Genomic DNA, 22,449 nt, shown 5'->3' with positions numbered 1-22,449 from the left:
CTGGGGCTGTTGTACCCTTTTAAGGTATTGTCGTTAAATTGCTTTTGATTATTGACCTTTTATCTCTACTCTTTACTTATTTAGTGTTCTATAATATAGAAACTCTTAGTTATAATTAAGTTGTGTATTAAACAAAACTCAAACATCCTTTCTACAAATAATTTCTTAAATTTAACAAGTTAACTCGGAAATTTGGAGAATATTTAATACTTGTGGAATCTTTTCAATTTATCTACTCAAACGTATATTTACTGACTGCTCTTAACGGCCCCTCTTTTCAGAATTAAAAGAACGATAAAGTTACTGCTCTCAATATATTACAATAGACCGCCGGATTTCAATAAGAAGTTCAACCACGATTTTATCCTTTATACCTTTTTGTGCACTGACAATGTCATAAAGGATAAAAACGAAAAGGAAATTTAGAGTTGAATCGGGTTCGTTTTTCTGAAAATCGAATTTTCCTTATTCTTCTCAAATTTTCCAACGTAAAATTTTTCGTTTTCACGACCTGTCGTTATGCCTGCTTTTGCAGTTTTTTTATCTTGAAAATTGACAAACTATTTACTCCAAAAAATTCCCTACAAATACTTGACACTTACTAAAATTTTGTAATTTATTATCAACATAGTTTTTTGTAATAATTTATTGATTTATTAAATTAATTATTGCCAATGTGCTAATTAAATACGCCAATCATCACAATACGAGCCCCTTCCCATTTCAGTTGGCCCACCTTTGGAATTTGCAGTTTATGACGATTACCATAAACAAGTGATACAACATATTTTTATAAGTTCCCATATTAATGATTATTGCATTTTTTACTAATATTTATTGAAAACATTACCCTTATGGTTTTTTTATTTATTTCAAACAATAATAAAAAAATCGCTAAATCGTGGCTTTTGATTCAATTACATCAACATAGTACATTGATTTTTCTTAATTATCTTAAAATCAGAGTTAGGCTATGAAAAATGATATAAATAAAAACAATAAAATTGTCAATTAATGTCAAATAGATTTTGTGATATTATAAAGCCTATTGCCGTTTGTCGGGATAAAGTCATCGATGGGAATGAGTGAAGCTAAACTTATGGATGAAGAACATTTATTCAATCATCAATAGATTTTTTAATTCTCGAAAATCAATTCGAAAATTGCGAATATGTTTCAATTATTGTCACAGTATAGTGTAAGAAATATAATTAGGGAGATACAAAACCTCAGGTTTTGTCATCACAAAACCTATAAATGTAGAAAAAAGTAAAATAAGCGAAGCAGATAGAAGGGGATTAAGACGCATTATAGTGAAAAACCGACGTGCAACTTATCTAGATTTAAGTAGTTTTTGGAGTAAACTGGTTGGAACACACGTTTCTAGATCGACATGTCACTGAGAGGTCCACAAATTAAGATTTTCTACTTACAAAGTGATTGATTAAGTTAAAAAATCAATACGAATTCTTTGTGAAAATTTTAATTTTATCTCAGACTAACGAACATCCAGTCTTAACATTACAACGCAAGAAAAATAAGTTAAAATGGTCAAAAGAGCATTGAGGTTGGACAAAAGGGATACAATACAATGGAGTGATGGATCCAGATTTGAAGTTTGTGTTGGAGTCGAGTTGGATACAGTAGGAGTCGAGTTATACGCAGGAAAAGTAAAGCTTTTCAGCTTAATGTTTTAACAGAAAAGTCAAATTTAATACGTTTATCATGGTCTGGGGCAGCATGCAATCGAATAGTTTGGAAAAATTGCATTTTATCGATGGAATCTTAAATACGGGCAAATATTTTTTAAAGGTTTTAAATAATTTCTTACCGATTGTGGAACAAAGTCGTTTCAAAAGTTTAAATTAGCGAAATATTTTGTTTTCTAACGAGATGGCGTAGGTTGCCATACCTCAAAAAAGAGTTTAAACTGGATTGGTGACCACGGTATACTACTTCTGGAATCCGTTTCTAACAGTCCCGACTTGTCCCCGAGAAAAACTTTTGCGCCTCTTTTTTACGCGAAATAAAAAAACATTGAGGAAACATCCTGCTAGATCCGTCAAAGAATTGAAGCAAAACTTGCAAAAAATATGGGATCCATTTACACCAGAGTGTTGTCAGAACTTTATAAAAACTATGCCTCAAACAATTTTGAATCTAATTAAAAATAAAAAAGATGTCACTTAGTTGTAAACTTCCACATTTGTTTTGTTAAAATTAGATATTTTTTGCGTTTTTTTTTTAATTTGTTATTATTCTGTTTAATTAATCGTTCTTATTAATTTAAAACATATTTTGTATACTTTTGGAAATCCAAAAATTATCTATGAATTAAAACTTTCAAAGTTTAGGTAGTATGCTGGACTTTTGTTTTTGTTCTATAAAGTTGGATTTTCTTTTAAATCTACGTTGGGCCAACTGATATGGGAAGGGGCTCGTATAACAAGTGTATTATTATTATTTTCTTTTTTTTACGTGGTCTATACAAAATACCTATATATTGAGATTATAGTTATTTTTATCAATTTGTACATAAAACTATAATAATTAAATGATACTTGACATTTATAAAAGTTTTTAGTTTATTAATATTAACTATTTTTTATTATTAACATTTTTTAAATGACTAAAATATTACTTTATTTTGTATCATTTTTATTGTATCGATCGCGTTTAAAAAAGACGAAATAACAATACACTTATTATATTGTGATGATTGGCGTATTTATTTAGCACGTTTTCCATAACTAATTTAATAAATAAATAAGTTATTAGAAAAACTATGTTATTAATAAGTTAATTAATTATAAATACAAAATTTTAATAAATTTCAAATATTTATTGGGAATTTTTCTACGTACGTGTAACATGTATAAGTGTCACAGAGACGCATCAAATGGGCGCCGCGTTGCGGCGCCCTAGAGATCAAGAGGACACGCATAATTAACAATTAAAAACAACGGTCTAAATTGAAATAAGCTAGTTCTGTCGCCAGGGGGTACAACGGCCTCCTTTATTTATATGAACTTACCCAAGTTTTTTTTGGACATCTTGGATATTAGTGCGCCCTATGTAACGCACAGCTGAATCTTATGTTTGTGCGTCACAGTGTTGCCGTGCCATTTCTTTCATCATTTCAATCAATGTTAAATGTACCTACAAGAATAATAGAATAAGAACGTTTACTTCTCCTTCATTATACTAGGTAGAATGACAAATGAGGTGTCAAATGAAAGCTTATAATCCAAGGATAGTACTAAAGGTGAGAAATTAGACCTAGATTGTCTGTCCCTCAAAAAATAAGCGTTATATTGGGGATTTCTAATGTCGACATTAAAAAATGCACTATTTTTTTTCTATAAAACATTTTGATCTAAAACTTACCAGAAAATTTCTTTGTACTCTCTACTTTCAAATAAACGTAATTAAGAAGCTAAATTTTAAACTTCGTCACACAACTTTTGCGATTAAACTTTGCAATGCACAAATCCGCACCTTTTTCTTTGAAAAATTCGTAATCTTTATCATGATAAGAATAAAAACTTGAAGCAGGTACCTTTGTCTTCAGAAATGTTAGAGCTATATACTTTAAAAATTTCAGAAAAAAATATTAAAATGGAACAGAGTTGTAGCGAGGTAAACGCAAAAACGTCATTTCATTTTTTTTTATTTTTAGGTTAAATTTGCGATTTTGACAATGTTCCCCCACATAAAATTCAAAATAAACCTCATTTTCGTTTTCAGTACCCTCGAAAATATAAAGTATGAATTAAATTAGCAATTCACCCCTCCGTGGTCAGTATCTTGAAAACTAAGCGCTTTTTTGAGGGTGTTCCGCTCGTGTATAATATCACAAAAAATTGTAACGTGATAGTATGAAAAAATAGAGGATACGGCAACGGTGTTACAAGTGATGGTCGGATCCAATGCCAAAGTCTACACAGACATATTAGGGTGCACTAATATCCAAGATGTCTGTTTTTTTATGTATTTTGATCAGTAGAACACACATTTTTTGGGTAATATTTGGTCCTGATTTCGATAAGATTGTTATTAACAAAAAACTTGCAAAATTACAAAAAGAGATTTTTCACAAAATAGAACAATTTTTATATTCTCTGGGCCATTCTAAGTCTTTCAAGTTTTTTCGTAGGATGCATAGTTTTCGAGATAAACGCGGTTGAACTTTAAAAAAATTGAAAAATTGTAATTTTTGAACCCGAATAACTTTTGATTAAAACAAGATGTTTCCAATGCATCTCTTATTTAAAATCGAACGAGTAGGTACAAGTGTAAGCGCCTGGAAACAGGCAATTTTTACGTAGCATGCATAGCTGCAAGCGTCAAAACGCTTAAACTTTATTTGTTCATAGTTTTGTTTAACAATAAAAAAATATTTTTTAGCAATGCAGATAATCAAAACCCGTATAATTTGACTTGAACTTTCAAATGCTGTAGACTTAAACTTTCAAATGCTGTAAGCAAAATTGCTATTTTATTTTTTAACGAAAAGTTATTCGGGTTCGTAAATTGTAATTTTTCGATTTTTTTGAAAGTTCAACCACGTTTAACTCGAAAACTATGCATCCTGCGAAAACACTTGTAAGATCATTTTTTGCTTAGAACGACCCAAAAAATACAAAAAAAATGTTTTGTTTTGCAAACAATCGCTTTTTTGTGATTTTGCAAGTTTTTTGTTAATAACAATCTTATCGACATCCGGACCAAATGTAACCCAAAAAATTCGTGTTCTACGTGTCAAAGTACATAAAAAAACCTTGGGTAAGTCCATCTAAATAAAGGAGTCTGTTGTACCACCTGGCGATAGCACTATCTTGAAATTGGATGATTGAACTAATATTTACGTACTTAGCAACCTCAAAAATAATAATTTGCATATGAATTATTTTTTTTAATTAATTTAATTAATTCAAGCCTCGTAAATCGTATTTTTGCATATTCATATTTTTTTAAATCGCTTATAACTCAAAAACTATCAACTTTTTTGTTTACAATGACCCAAAAAATAGCAAAAAAATTTCATCCGACATCCTTCAGATTTGTTTAAAGGGGGCATTTTTGAACAGAAATCCACAAAGAAACCGAATCAGAAACATTTTTGCTGCGGGAGCTGCCTCACAACCTAAATAGACCAGGGCGCATCTGTAAAAATATTAGTACATTTGGATGTTGAGAGGTGACTCATATTTTTTGCAGAAATTGCTTGAAAATAACTTAAGTAATAATATTTGAGTTATCCTCCCACTCAAAAAGGTCCGGAACATTGTTTAAATAATCAAAATGTCAAAAAATGAAGGAAAAATTCGATTTTTTTCTTGGGTTTTTGATTATAACTTTAAAAGTATTCATTTTCGAGAAAAATTGCAACGACATAAAAGTTGCGTAATTAAATTTCCTACAATATAGTATTAACTGAAAATGTTAAAAATTGTCACCCTTGTTGCAAAATAGCAATAATTTCGAAAAAAAAACCATAAAAAACAAGTACAGTGGAACCCCGTTAACTCGGATTAATCGGGACCGCGGCCGATCCGGGTTATCGAAAATCCGGGTTAGCCGGAGAAAATGGTAAAAATTAATAAAATATGGTATGCTTACAGATAAACTCCGTTATAAGTGGCACACAGACACTAGTAAACCACGTTCGCGCTTCGCACAAAACCACACATACAAAGCGTCGCGTCGTCGAGAGTCTCATTTTTAGCTTTATTAGTTTTGCACCGATTGTCCAAACTGTCTTTTGATATCATTTTGAAACAAAAACAACACTTTTAGGTTTTATTGCCATTACGCAGACAAAACACACGCAAACACAAAATCTGAATAGATTTACGAACGATTACAGAACGGAAGCGAACAATGCGACTTTACTACACACAATACCGTCTCAATCGCAAGGAAGTTATGTTATTTAATAACAGTGAAGACTAAGACAATTGTTTGAAAAAGAATTTTAATAGTCTTTTAATCTTTTCTAAACAATGCTAAGACAGTTTCAAATAAATAAAGGATACTTACAGGTGCCTGTTGGTTTTCGATAACACGACAATGAACGTTGTGTGCCATGAGTCATTTTTACTATGGTATATTATGTAGTTCAAATTACACAAATACGTATTATCTCTCAAATATTATATTACATACATTTTTATTGTTGAAATGTTTGTCTGATAATTAACTATGTATTTTGATGGAAATAAGCCACAATTAAATTGAAAAATAATTTTATTAACATTTCGACGCCCAGATCGGCTGTCGTTGTCAAAATACAAAATATGTAATAAAAGTCAAAATGTTTATCTGATGAAAATCGGCACGGGTTAGCCGGACTTCCGGGTTATCGGGGGCCGACTTATCGGGGTTCCACTGTATTCGCATTTTACGTTTTTCAACCATTTATGGTAAACTTAGGACCTTCATATTTCACCCAGAAAAACTTTATGATATGATAAAACAGTACTGTAAAAAAATTCATTTTATCAAAATGTTGCAGCACTGAAAATAAAGCAGATAGCAAGTTGATTTTTTTTTGTATATAAAAGAATACTGTACCTTTCATTTTCAATTTTCAAAATTAAAATCGGTTAACTACCACGGCTACAGGGAATTTTTTTAAATAAATATTAATTTTTGGTGCAACGCGCAGGACAGTGGATACGTTCGCTCTGATTGGGCATTCCAATGACCTTTGATAATGATTGATAAATTTTAATTTACTGTACATTTCGAAATAAATAAATAAATTTGTTTATTGCAAAATAAAAACACATACTCTGTCTTTTGAAATAACACTTTTTTTAGCAAAAACTTTCCTTTGTTCATATATTTTAACTTAATAACAAAATATAGAGTAAGAAAATGATATATTTAATAAAGATTGGAAGAAATTTTGGTGGAAATCAACTTGCGTGAATCGAACACCGCTGTCCTGCGCGTAGCACCAAAATAGTTATTTTCCTAACTAGTGCGGAAAGTGATACTTTCACGCACGAGACTGCCATTGACCCGAACGACGCGATAGCGGAGTTCGGGCAAGCAGTCGAGTGCGGGGAAGACACTTTCCGATGAGTTAGAAACAATATTTTTTCTAGGGCCGTACGTTTGGAAAAAAGCCACAAAAAATAGAGTTATATCAATTTTTATTTAGAAGTGAAAATACACAAACTAATTCTTTGACAAGGTTGTCAAAACCAAACTTTCAATATAATGGGTTACCACGACAACGATATTGGTTTCCATGACGACGATTCAAAACCATTGTAATTGTCTACGTATCTGACTTTTAAATATTATGTCAAAATAATTTTATTTCATCGAATTATCAGTAGTAATTTCACAAGAGCTCTAAAATTATTGAATTTTTCCCGAGTGTCACTTTGGCAGTTTTAATTTCACGAGCCGAAGGCGAGTGAAATTATGTCAAAGTGTCACGAGGGCAAAAATTCTATATTAATTTTAGAGTTCGAGTGCAATTTGTTGCGATTATTTCATGAATAAAACTGTTTAAAACCAAAATTTTATTGTAATTTATATATGTAAGTACCAATTAGTGAAATTAAACACACAGTTGTTATAAATATGTATTTGACGGTTGAAAGTCATCACTTTTATAATTTTTAAAACATTTGTCATTAATATCACTGAATGTATTTTTTCGTAGCAACGAAGGGCATCTGACGTAATATGCTTAATGACGGGAGATTATCAAAAATTATCACCTTAATTTGCATGTCTGTAGCTTTCTATTGGTCAGAATCTCCTATGAATGAAATAATCGCGCTAATTTCATTAAAACATGAACACAATATGATAAATTTGACATAAATTAGTAAATAATATCTAACTATTAGTTTATCGCATGTATTATAATATATTATGATACCATATTACAAGGTATTTTACTTTTCCGCACGCCGTGCGGAAAAATTTACTTTCACGCACGCCGTGCGGGAAAGTGCAACTTTCACAAACGAAATGCATGCGTGAAAGTGGCTCTTTTAGCACGGCCGTAGAAAAATTAATGTTTATTTACAAAAATTCCTGACGCCGTGGTAGATCGTCTTCTTCTTCTACGGCACTACAGCCCAAATTGAGCCTTGGCCTCCTTTATTTTTTGCCTCCACCCTTGCCTGTCTGTGGCTGCTCTTCTCCATACACGGACTCCTAAAAGGGCTTGTGCGTCGCTGTTTACTGTGTCTTCCCAGCGCTCTCGTGGCTTCCCAACCGGTCTCTTTCCTTGCATTCTAGCATTCAGTGCTCGTTTTGGTAGCCTATCCTCTCCCATTCTTATCACATGTCCGGCCCATTGCAATCTTTGTAGCCGTGGTAGATAACTGATTTTAATTTTGCAAATTGCAAATAAAAGGTACAGTATTCTTCTACATATTTGTAAAAAAAATTTTAACTTGCTATCTGGTTTATTTTCAGTCCTGCAACATTTTGAAAAAATGACTTTTTTGCGAAAGCTGGATTGCAAAATTTATTTTGCAAAATTTATTGAACCGATCTTAACTAAATTTACAGTATTGTTTTACCATTAGAGAGTTTTTCTGGGTGAATATGAAGGTCCTAAGTGTAGCAGAAATGGTTGAAAAACGTAAAATGCAAATACTTTTGTTTTTTTATGTTTTTTTTTCGCAATTATTGCTATTTTGCAACAAGGGTAACAATTTTAAAAATTTTTAACCCATCTTATATTGTAGGAAATTTAATTACGCAACTTTTATTTTAGTGCAACTTTTCTCGGAAATGAATACTTTTAAAGTTATAATCAAAAAACGAAGAATTTTTCCTTTATTTTTTGATATTTTGATTATTTAAACAATGTTCCGGACCTTTTTGAGTGGGAGGATAACTCATTTATTATTATGGGTTAATTCCAAGCAATCTTTGCTAAAAAATTAGAGTTACCTCTCAACGTCCATCTCAAAACAGATCCTCCCTGGACTAAAACTAGGCGGTCTATAAACGTGAACTTTACCTTGCCAATAAGCAAAATACTTGTTTATTCGGGTATTGCAGAAAAAAAGATTATAAAAACATCCGGAAACCGTCTTCATAACTTTGCGGTTGATTATATTAAATTTCTGACTAAATTTGTAAGTTTAACGTACTCCATCGCATACTAAATAGACTTATTTTCGTCATTTCGGTAAGCGAATTAGTATGTTACTGCCAGACCAGACGTACGCTCAATTTGTTCAGACATAATACGCGTATTTATAACTGTACAGGGGGATTCCTAAACGACGGTTATTACTGTATTGGCAAACATAATATTTTTGTTATTATAATATGTTGTTGTTATTTGTTTGGGATTGTTTGGGGTTCTATTGTCGAGTTGCTGGCCAGTTACTCTACACAATATTACTGGATGCAGAACTCCATTCGCCAATATTACTAAATATACTTACTATTCATTTTTTCGTCTATAATCTTATCCTAAACCTAGTACTTCTTCTTCTTCGTATAGCCATTCACGTCCACATCTGAACATAAGCCTCTTCAAGTCTTCCTTTCCATTGTTTTTTGTTGTACGCTACTTGTAGCCAATTTTTCCCGGCAGTCCGTTTCAGATCATCTGTCCATCTCATAAGAGGTCGGTCTCTGGGTCTTTTGTGTTGGTATGGTCTCCAGGTTAGAATAATTGTTCTGTGCCATTTGTTTAGATCGCTCCTAGCTACATGTCCAGCGTATTCACATTTCAACTTTAATGATTTTTATACCATATCGGTGACTTTGGTTTTCTGTCTTATTCATGTGTCTGTTTTCATGTCCTTAAGTGATATGCCAAGCATTGCTCTTTCCATCGCTTGTTCAGTGACCTGAGTATGTTCATATTCTTTTTTGTGATTGTCCAACTTTGTGCCCCATATGTTAATATCGGAATAATGCATTCATCAAAAACTTTAGATCTAAGATGTAGTTGAATTTGCTGATTTCTGAGTATATAGTTCAGTTTACCGAATGCTGCCCATGCTAATTTTCTTCTTCTTTTTATTTCTTCCGTTTGAATTTCCCTATTTGGTATTATTTTTTGTCCTAAGTATATATATTCTTCAACTTTTTCTATAACTTTGTCGTTTATTATTGTCACGGTTTCTTCGGAGTACATGACTTTTGTTTTGTTTACATTCATTTTCAGTCCTATTTTAGAAGATTCTGTGTGTAGTTCTGAAAGCATGGTTTGCAGTTCTTGTAGGTCAGTAGCTATCAGGATTATATAATCTGCAAATCGTAGATTACTGAGGTAGCGGCCATTGATGTTTATTCCCTTATATTTCCAATTTAGATTTTTAAACACGTCCTCCAAAACGTAAGGTGAACAGTTTGGGTGATAGAGTGTCTCCCTGTTTGACTCCCCTGTTTAATGGTACAGGGTTCGTGTATTCATTTTCATTTAGGTAGTATGTAGCTGTAGCTTGGTTCATAGTTTTTTTTATTAAGTTACTATATCTGCTGTCTATTCTACAATTTTGCATTGCGTTTATTACGGCCGTGTGTTCTATAGTGTCGAAAGCTTTTTCGTAGTCTAAACTGGAAACTTGTATTCGTTACATTTTTCTATTAAAATTTTTGTGGTTAACAGATGATCGGAAGTTGAATAACCTTTTCTAAAACCTGCCCGTTCATATGGTTGGTATTCATCTAATTTCCTTGTTAGTCGGGTAGTTATGACTTTGGTGAGTATTTTAAACAGGTGTGACAGTAGACTGATGGGCCTGTAGTTTTCCAACTTTCGATTATCACCTTTCTTGTGTAATAAGATTACTTTAGAGTTGTTCCAGCTTTTAGGGACTTTGCCCTGGTGTAAACAACTGTCTGTAAGCTTAGTTATAACTGCAATGAGCTCCTTACCTCCTTCTAATATCATATCTGTGGTAATCCTATCTTCTCCTGCAGCTTTATTTCTCTTCATGTTTTCCAATGCTGTAGTTACCTCTGAAATTTTTACTTTTGGCATTATTTCCGATCCAACATTTTTTATTAATTTCCGTGCTGGTCTCATTTCATCGTCTTGTTGATGTGTGTTCTGTAAAGTTCTGTGTAAAATTCTTCTATTTGTTTCAGTATGTTTTCTAGTTGTGATATCATTTTCGTCTTTTCCCATTAATAATATTATTATCTGACGTTTAGTGTCGGTCTGAGGCATTTCATACTCTTATTTTTTTCAATAGTTGTGGTTATTAATTTTTCTTCTTTTCTTTTTTGTTTTTTGATTCCTTTTCTAATCTGCCTATTAAGTTCTCTATATTCTTCGGTTCCCTTTTTGTTAGATTTATTTAAGATCTTCCTTTTTCATTTGTTGTAATATTTCTTTGTCTAATTCGTTATGTGTTGTTTTTGGTTTTTCAGTTGCAGAATGCTTTTGTTCACTGTTTCGGTTACGGTTATTCAAATCATATATCATTGAAGTTTATCTGCTGCATATTAACTTGATTTAATGCATGTATTATCTTTTTATTAAATTCACTATTTTTTATTTCTTCAGATGTCCATCTGTATCTTTTTTCATGTATTATTTTTCTTTCTAGTTTTTTGATTATTACTAGTTTTGTTCTTATTACTCTATGATCGCTTCAGGTCAAACTGATTTAATACCGATACGTCTTTTACTAGGTTTCTAGTTTTCGTTAAGATATAATCTATTTCACTCTTTGTCTTTTTATCGGGGCTCGTCCATGTCCATTTTCTGCTTGGTTTTTTATTGAAAAAGGAGCATTGAGTACATGTTATGTTCATTCATGAAATTGAGAAGCATTTCTCCTCTATCGTTTCTTTTTCCATAGCCATAATTGCCAATTAAATGTTCATAATCTTCTTCTTTTTTGCCCAATTTAGCATTAAAATCTCATAATAGTATTTAATTTGCTTTTTATTAATTTTATTAATTTGCTTTATTTGTTTCTATAGCTGTTCTTATTTCATCATAAAATATTTCTACTTCTCCATCGTGGCTTTTGGTTGGAGCGTATACTTGGATCACTTTCCTAGTATGTACTAAACGTAGTACTAAAATAGTGTTAATCTCTAATAAATAGTCTGTAGATCCTCTATCACGTTCTCCTCCTTCTCTGTCTCTCTCTCTCTCTCTCTCTCTCTCTCTCTCTCTCTCTCTCTCTCTCTCTCTCTCTCTCTCTCTCTCTCTCTCTCTCTCTCTCTCTCTCTCTCTCTCTCTTTCTCTCTCTCGAACATTTCCTTCTTTCAAACAATTCGAGTTACTACCTCCAGTATTGCTCAGTATTCAGTCCTACCCTACATAGCAACCTGCATTATGGTATTTGCACTTACTCTACCTACCTTCTTGTGTAATTTGTTTCTATCCTCGTTGAACATTCTGCACTCGAATACACAGTGCTCGGCCGTGTCAGCCCCTCCACAATATGCTTTCTAGGTAGGCCTTGAAGGACTCTTGTTACGAACTAGGTGACAAAGTAATTAGTGTCTCTGTCATCGTCCTTGATCCATTTTGCGCCAGTCCAGGCCGCCCTGTAGTCAGTTGTCCATTCTTCCTGTCACTTAGTTATGCTGCTATTCCTTTCTTTCACCATCAGATGGATGGGTAACATCCCCGTATTCACTTGTATATCTACCGATTGCTATTTCTGTATGCACGTGCTATTCTTAGTGGTGCTTTTCTTTGGACTTTCTCTAGCATCCTCCTACATTTCTTGATACTATGCCATCTTTCTCCATTATCTACCTCCCTAGCCTTGTCTTCACAAGAGTATCAAAGAGCTGGCCTAAGGTATTTTACAGACAGGTCTGTACAGACAGGAGTCCCCGGTGTCTAGTGTGAACTAGTGTTATGACAGGTGTGGGAGAGACTGATAAATATCATGTGAAAGTAGTTTTGCATTAAGGCTCGGTGTTTAGTCCTTATTTATTCTCGTTAGTTTTGGATCAGACAACAGCTAAACTACAGGGTAACATTCTCGGGTGCTTAATGTATGCTGATAATGTAGTGTTAGTAGTAAAAATAGTGAAAGCGACTTAGAACAAAAACTGGAACAGTGGAGACAAGCTCTTGATAAAAAATATTTAAAACCTAAAAATGTCCTAAAACTTAGGACAAAAACAGAATACTTCAGAAAATGATTTCTTTGGATGGGGACATGATTGTGAAAAGTAATAGTTTTAAGTACCTAGGATCGGTATTACAGATTAATGGGGAAATAGATGAAGATTCATGCAGTAGAATTAAAGTTGGATGGATGAAGTGGAAGGAAGCGATCACCTCTTTGGAAGAAGAGCTTTGTCAAGTTTCCTCCGGATCTCCTCGATCTTAAAGAAACTTCTAAAGCATTCCGTCTCTTTTAAATTCTTGACCACTATTTGGTAGGCGTTTCCCAAATATCCTTAAGATTTTCTCAAAGTTCTTTCTAACATCTCCTTCTTTCTTTAAAGAGAAGGGGATCTTTCTTTAAAATAATCATTGTTGAAGCAACTTAAATTACAATGGAACACTCTGTATTCTATTTTATATTCGAAATCTTCTTAACTTCTCTATTACAAAAATATAAAGGTTTGGTATCTTATACAGGGTATTTAAGTTTTAACCAATTTTATATGAAAATCGTAACAAGTTCAACTCCCTGTATAAATAAAAATAAGCACAACGGCAATGGTTTTTTGATGCCATATTTTTTTATTTATTGTCAAAATTTTCATAAATGATTGATATTGCTAATTTTCTTTTGTATTGAATACAGGGTGAGTCAAAACGGAAGTACATTATTTTCTCAGTAATGTTAAATGGAACACCCTGTATTTTATATCACTATCGAAAAGTACCATTACCGTACTTTAATTTGTATACAACATTCCCTACGTCTAAATTTATTAGTTTTCGAGATATTTTCATTTTTCCATGGACCAGTATTTTCAAAGTGTATTTTGAAGTGTTAATTATTTACAATTGCTTCATAGTGTAAGTAACTCATTCAATGACCGTTTTTAGGCATGCATAAATATGGTAGGCGGTCATTTTGAACAACTTCTGTAATTAAATATTTAAAATTTTTTATTAAAAGTAGCTCTTAGTTTTTTCAAAAATGTTATATTTTGTGTTCATGTTTTTTCTTTGTAAAATTTTTTACTGATAAATTATTTTTTGTTCGTTATTTGTTACATTGTTACATTTACATACAAAAGTAGTTTTTAATTGTTTTCACAAAATGTTGTATTTTGTGTTTGTGTTTTTTTTTGTAAAATTCATTACGAATAAATTATATTTCTTTCTTTATTTGCTACAGTATTACATTTATTACCAGATTGATAATCATTAATCGTAAATTGTCAGTTTTTGACAATTCAGTCATGGCTTACTTAAAATTTGGAAAGATTTAGACCCGTAATTAATAATTTGCTGTGAAAAATGAAAATATCGCTAAAACTAATAAATTTAGACATACGGAATGTTATATAAAAATTAAAGTACGGTAATGATATTTTTCGATAGCGATATAAAATGCAGGCGTTCCATTTTGTACTGAGAAAATAATGTACTTGCGTTTTGACTCACCCTTTATTCAATATAAGGAAAATTAGCAATATAAATTATTTATGAAAACTTTGACAATAAATAAAAAAATATGGCATCAATAATCCATTGCTTTTGTGCTTATTTTTATTTATACAGGGAGTTGAACTTGTTACGATTTTTATATAAAATTGGTTATAACTTTGTAAAGACCATGTATAACATAACAAACCTTTATATTTTTGTAATGGAGAAGTTAAGAAGATTTCCAATATAAAATAAAATATAAGGTGTTCCATTTAAAAAAAGATAAGTTTGGTCTGCCAGTATGTTATCGAACACCCTGTAACATTCTAATTAATTTTGAAGTGTGAAGCTCAAAGTTGGTTACAATTTTTGTTATTAACTTTTATTGCTATCTATTACTATAACGGATCTACAGAGCTTTACCCCACTAATAAATCACCCTGTACGTTAATATATTTTATCTATCTGAATTAGATCTATAAAAAACATTTTTTGCTATAGAATCTACATATATTATATAAAGACGCCCATCACTGTATAATTACCCTATATAACTTCTAACAAAGACGCCGTTGTTGGAGTGACATCAAATTTTAAATACTTAATTGCGGATAAAACGAGTTTGGCACATATCTCACAATTAAATTGATGGAACTGTCTGAAAAAATCAGGAATGTCCTATTTTTAACACACTTCACAGACTTAAGGTGATACAGTAGCGATCAACAGGTAGCCAAAACGCGTTTCAAGATTGCGGCTGTAATTTTGAATATTTTTTCGAGATATTTGGCACACGTATTCGTAATATAACAAAGAATGGCGGTACAGAGCCCAATTTGAAAAATATATTAATATATGGAAATTACTCTGTAATTAAATACAATATTAAAAAAACGAGCCTGTACCGCCATTAAGAAGAACAAAAAAATACACTTTCTTCAAATAAACTTTTTTATCTGATGCCTAGATTTTGTGTCTTTTTGGAACTACTAATGGAATAAAAAATTTTAGTAGTTCCAAAATGACTCAAAATCTAGGCATCGGATGAAAAAAGTTATTTGAAGAAAGTGTATTTTTGTGTTCTTTTTAATGGCGGTACAGGCTCGGTTTTTTAATATTGTATTGAATTACAGAGTAATTTCCACATATTAATATATTTTTGAAATTGGGCTCTGTACCGCCATTCTTTATTATATTACGAATACGTGTGCCAAATATCTCGAAAAAATATTCAAAATTACAGCCGCAATCTTGGAACGCGTTTTGGCTACCTGTTGATCGCTACTGTATCACCTTAACGTATATTAGGAACTACAAGGCATGGAAGGCACAAATATGTTCTTTTTCATACGTTAGATATACATATTGGTTCTTTAGATATACATAGTTATACATTCCCATATTCCGAAGGGATTTGATCTTATTCATGAAAATTATATAAGCTTCTGAGGTTGATCTGTATTGATATTTAAAATTCATTTGACAGTATTAATCAAAACATTTCGACAATATTTGTTCTAACAATTGCTCGTTTGTTGTCCAAATTCATGTAAAATTGTCTAGAAAACATGGTTTCTTTTTGGGTTTTCTCATGTTATATTTACCTGACAACTACGACACATTGTAATTATGACAACATCGCAAAGTTACAGCAAACATCCAAATTGGTTCAAATATTAGTCACCTTCGTTGATACCCTCCTTATCCATTTTATAATTAATTGCATGATTTCACCAAAATAAAAGTAGTGTAGGAAACAGAGGTTGAACCTTGCAAAATGGACACAAGTCCGGTTTTGTTTTTTTTTCTGGTAGATCAAGGGGTGCTTATTATAAGACTAACTTTTTCTGAAAAAATTTCGCCCCGGAACCCCCTTTTTCACCCCTTTAAAGGGGGTAATTTGTGGTTTTTGCGGAACGTAACCCTTCCTGTACCTTTTACAAAAAAATTTTTTTATAGAAATATGAAGAGGGCTATATTTTATATGATTTATTTCCCGACAGCATATGTCTATCATCCACCGTTTAGCGGGGGTGGCGCCCCAAATTTGACAAGTTTTTAAAAAAGATGTTTTTAAAAAATATATATTTTCCCCTAACTGTAACGGAAATTAGGAAGAAATCCTGCGACTAGTATTCACAAATAAGTGACAGATTTTTTGGTATAGGTTTCACTTAAGGGTAATTAGCCTATTTTTAATTACAGGGTGTTACATTTAAAAAAACTCCTTTTTATACCATCTGAACCGTTTATGCTAGAGTAAAAAGACTTTCAGCGATTACCCACGTACTGGTGCTATTTACAAATTTGTATAATTTACCCCCATTTTTTCCTCGGAACCACCCCAAAAAAAGAAGAATTAATAAATAAAGTGATTTTCTTGAAATCCTTCACACACAATGCCCTTTATTAATATGCTTCATATATCATTCTGTGCACGTTATTATTATTCATGCATGGACACCAAAAGCGATTTCCTAGTGCAACCCCTGTAGCCAAAAATAAATAAATAAAATGGGGGTTGAAACTTTTTTTTTGTTTTTTGCTTTTTGATCCATACGGGCATATGCTTCATCAATAGTGCTTTTTAAAAATATATATGGTTATTGCAACATTCCTGCGGAAACCACCCCTATCCTTGAAAATATACTGCAGAAACTACCCCTATCCCTTGGCGAGCATGTTTTTACGATTTTCTCATTACCTATGCATTCTTTTTAAACAAAACTTATACAAGGTTAAAGACCACTATTTACTCTAAAAATTAGGTTCTATTCATTTTATTCGTATAAGCAACCGTTACGGCACAGTGGCGCCGTAAACTTCGTGATATGCTTTGGCGGGCTCCAGTTTTTGTTTTTTATTTCGTCACTTGTTTGTTTTATCGATAAAGTACTTATGTAAAATAAAACAACACAGTGTAGGCTACAAATTATGACCTATACACATTTTACATTCTTTGCCCCCCAAAGCCACAGTGGTGGCCCAAAATCAATTTTTGCATATTTTCGCCACCTACACGCATTTTATTTCATTAATGCTACCTTAATAGCACAATATTTACCCTTAAGTGGTCGCTAAGCAGTGGCGTATACAGGGAGGGGTGATGGGGGCGATCACCCCCCCCCCCTCAAACCAAAAGTGATATTATATTTAAAGATTATAAAAATATTCATTTATTTTTATAGAAATACTTATATTATTATTTTTATAATGATGGGGTACTTTTTATGTTTTAGCGACAGTGGCGGATCCAGCATCGTTAAGGGGGGTGCCAATTGGCTAAATTTCTATAAAAATAAATGAATATTTTTATAATCTTTCAATATAATATCACTTTGGGTGTGAGAGGGGGGGATGATCGCCCCCATGACCCCTCCCTGGATCCGCCACTGCTTAGCGACCACTTAAGGGTGAATATTGTGCTATTAAGGTAGCATTAATGAAATAAAATACGTGTAGGTGGCGAAAATATGCAAAAATTGATTTTGGGCCACCACTGTGGCTTTGGGGGTCAAAGAATGTTAAATATGTATAGGTCATAATTTGTAGCTTACACTGTGTTGTTTTATTTTACATAAGTACTTTATCAATAAAACAAACAAGTGACGAAATAAAAAACAAAAACTGGAGCCCGCCAAAGCATATCACGAAGTTTACGGCGCCACTGTGCCGTAACGGTTGCTTATACGAAAAACATGAATAGGGCCTAATTTTTAGAGTTAATAGTGGTCTTTAACCTAGTATAAGTTTTGTTTAAAAATAATGCATAGGTAATGAGAAAATCGTAAAAACATGCTCGCCAAGGGATAGGGGTAGTTTCTGCAGTATATTTTCAAGGATAGGGGTGGTTTCCGCAGGAATGTTGCAATAACCATATATATTTTTGAAAAGCAGAATTGATGAAGCATATGCCCATATGGATCAAAAAGCAAAAAACAAAAAAAGTTTCAACCCCCATTTTATTTATTTATTTTTTTGGCTACAGGGGTTGCACTAGGAAATCGCTTTTGGTGTCCATGCATGGGTAATAATAACGTGCACAAAATGATATATGAAGCATATTAATAAAGAGCATTGTGTGTGAAGGATTTCAAGAAAATCACTTTATTTATTAAAAATTCTTTTTTTTTGGGTGGTTCCGAGGAAAAAATGGGGGTAAATTATACAAATTTGTAAATAGCACCAGTACGTAGGTAATCTCTGAAAGTCTTTTTACTCTAGCATAAACGGTTCAGATGATATAAAAAGGGGTTTTTTAAAATGTAACACCCTGTAATTAAAAATAGGGCAACTACCCTTAAGTGAAACCTATACCAAAAAATCAGTCACTTATTTGTGAAAAATTGTCGCAGGACTTTTTCTTAATTTCCGTTACAGTTAGGGAAAATTATATATTTTTTAAAAACTTGTCAACTTTAAGGCGCCACCCCCGCTAAACGGTGGATGATAGACATATGCTGTCGGGTAATAAATCATAGAAAATATAGTCATCTTCATATTTCTATAAAAAATTTTTTTGTAAAAGGTACAGGAATGGCTACGTTCCGCAAAAACCACAAATTACCCCCTTTAAAGGGGTGAAAAAGGGGGTTCCGGGGCGAAATTGTTTCAGAAAAAGTTAGTCTTATAATAAGCACCCCTTGATCTACCAGAAAAAAAATAAAACCGGACTTGTGTCCATTTTGCAAGGTTCAACCTCTGTTTCCTACACTAAAGAGCATTGGGATATAATAAATTTATCTATCTACAGGCATTTTTTGTTCGCTACCTACTATAATAATGTTTTATGATGTGAATCATAAATAAATTAGTGAGTAATAATTATTACTGATATACGACGTCTCAAAATTTGAATATGTTTTAAATAAAATCACTCATTTGTGTAAATATCGCATGTTTTAAATATCCATAACTTATTTCGATAAAAATTTCACTGATATATTAAGCAAACGATGTAAAAAAGTAAAAAAACAAGATATTTATAGTCTATTCAAATAGGATTAATAATACATCGCCTAGGGGGCCTAGGAAGAAAAATCAATAATATTTTGTAGGGTATATTTTTTGTAGATAGGTATATAAATTTGTAATTAAAAGATTGCTAGATCAATTCCCTAATCAAAAAAAATCAAAATTAAAAAAATCAGATTAGTGTTAGTATTTTCTTTTTGTAAACTTCTTTCAGTATAGTCAACCAGATCTTGTTGTATTCAATTAACAGGTTTGCACAATTTGCTTCATTTATTAAAATCAGAGCTGCTTTCTTAATTTTCCCTTTCCATGTTCCGGTTATCTTATGAAATTGTCTCTTATTTTTTTGTAAACTTGTTCAATTTTAGGTTTGGTTTTGGATAAGATAAACCTCGGTGTGTTGGTTGTTATAAATGTTGTAATTTTAAAGTTGTTTTTGAGTATTTCTGATAAGTCTTTTATGTATGGGAGATGAGATTCTATATTCTTTGGTATGCGTATTGTTGTTCTCTTCGAATCACTTCTTATAAGTATTCTTGACGTTTCTTCTGTATAAGTGACAAAGGATAATTATTTCTATTAGGATATAGTAAGTTCCTATAACTATTTAAAATCACACCAACAGGTATTTCAATTAACCTTCAAATCACAACGTAAATATTAAAAATGGGATCATTAAATTATTTCACGATAGTATCATAAAATACTAAGTATTTAAGGGCTCTAGCAAGTCTTTCTAGAGCCCTTTTGAAGATTTGAATATTGCTAAAATATCTGGTTTGATGTGGCTTAAAGTGAAGCAGCTTTATTTGATGACTTTAGCACACTTTAGGTTCCGTGAATAGAGAAGGCCCATAAGATAAAGAATAATTCGTTATCTCATACATGTGCAACAAAGGAGCTGACAAACATCATCAATTATTTTGCCGTTTTTTAGAAATGACCACAAATTAGTGATAATTTTTATTTACATCGTAATCATTATTAGTCCATGTAGTGAGACCGCTCCCGTCTGAAAAAAATTTCTGATTCGGTTTCTTTGTGGATTCTTATTCAAAAATGTCCCCTTTAAACAAATCTGAAGGGAGCCGGGCGGAATTTTTGGGCAGAAAATGTTTAAACCATTTTTTTAAACAAATACAAAAGATCATGTTTTTTGCTCTGGAACATGTATTTTTAGATTGTTTGGGTCAATCTAAACAAGAAAGGTATCTTGTAATTTTTCTCAGAAATTGATAGTTTTGGAGTTATAGGCGATTTAAAATCTGAAAAATACGAAAATACGCATTTTCGAGGCTTAAAAACTCATATTTAAATTAGTATTTTTGAGGTTGTCAGATACTTAGATTGAAGACTGAACATTCAGCTTCAAGATTCTGAAGAGTGATCGCGTCTAACTTTAATTTATACCGTTGTTTTTTAATTGTTAAATATGCGTGTTTATCCGATCTTTTTGCCGGTGCGGCGCGCTCCATTTCAAAAATCTATTTTCCTCCGAAAAATATTTTTCCTAGATTCTTTGGGACATTCTAAATAAAATAGGTTTCTTGATATTTTTCTCAAAAGTTAATAGTCTTTAAGTTATAAGCGATTTAGAATCCGAAAAATGACTTAAAAACACATTTTCGGATTTTATCGCTTATAACTTTAAAACTATTAACTTTTGAGAAAAATGTCAAGAAACATATTTTATTTAGAATGTCCCAAAGAATCTAGAAAACATATTTTTCGGAGGAAAATAGGAGATTTTTGAAACGGAGCGCGCCGCACCGGCAAAAAAATCGGATAAACACGCAAATTTAACAATTAAAAAACAACAGTATAAATTAAAGTTAGACGCGATCACTCTTCAGAATCTGGAAGCTGAATATTTAGTCTTCAATTTAAGTATCTGGCAACCTCAAAAATACTAATTTGAATATGAGTTTTTAAGCCTCGAAAATGCGTATTTTCGCATTTTTCAAATTTTAAATCGCCTATAACTCGAAAACTATCAATTTTTGAGAAAATTTACAAGATACCTTTCTTGTTCAGAATGACCGACAAAACTTAAAAATATATGTTCCGGAGCAAAAAAACGCGATCTTTTGTATTTGTTTAAAAAAATTGTTTAAACAATTTCTGCCCAAAAATTCCGCCCGGCACCCTTCAGATTTGTTTAAAGGGGACATTTTTGAATAGGAATCCACAAAGAATCCGAATCAGAAATTTTTCCAGACGGGAGCGGTCTCACCACATGGACTATATATTATTTTCGTTTTTGAGACATTTTAATGCACTTCTTGTAAATGGCTTTATGGGATGTAAATGGCTTTATGGGATATCGTTACTTGGGAAGAGATCTATTCTTAGCACAGCTTTCTGCTTGATTGTATCACTGTAGATGCTATTATTGCTATTGTACTCTCAATCAAATATATATGTATAAATAATTATTTGGTTTACTCTTCTCAGGTCTAGACTAAATAAACCATGTTGATACAAATTACGAGCATTAAATTAATTCCAGAAAATAATTTTTATCTCTACTGTTATTTCTTTTAACTAGAATCTTAATGCCTTCTGGCAGGTTATTAAACGTTAGGGTGTGGTCGGGCGTTGTCTTTCTTTCTATATTTTGTCAGTTTTCAAGCACATACTAGATCTAGCCATATCTTGTACACATAACTGTAATCCCTTTGAACTCTAAAATACCAATACATCTAGCAAAGTTGATCAGCTTTCTACAAGGCATATCCTTTATCTCCGAGAGAGTAATAGTAGTACTAAGAACTTGGACGTTTGTAGAAAAATGCTACGCAGTGACATAAGCATGATCTGTCATTTCTTTTTCATTTTTCGCTTTCTGACTTGTTCCTATTATTAAGATAATACCTCAGCATGCTGTGAATGGTGAGAGGATATGTTGGTACACCGAGTTCAGTTTTAGGAACTTTTAGTAC

The 22,449-nt window shown here is 32.1% G+C and overlaps 1 protein-coding gene across 15 annotated transcripts in view; it reads left to right on the top strand.

Annotated features, from left to right (window-relative positions):
- Positions 1 to 22,449, top strand: part of LOC126881576 (titin) — a 405,229-nt gene that overhangs the window by 111,665 nt on the left and 271,115 nt on the right. The window lies entirely within an intron of this gene.

Source organism: Diabrotica virgifera, chromosome 3 (genome assembly GCF_917563875.1).
Source record: "Diabrotica virgifera virgifera chromosome 3, PGI_DIABVI_V3a".
NCBI classification, from domain to species: domain Eukaryota; kingdom Metazoa; phylum Arthropoda; class Insecta; order Coleoptera; family Chrysomelidae; genus Diabrotica; species Diabrotica virgifera.
The sequence above is the reverse complement of the archived record's forward strand: the minus strand, read 5'-3'. Positions and strand labels throughout refer to the sequence as shown.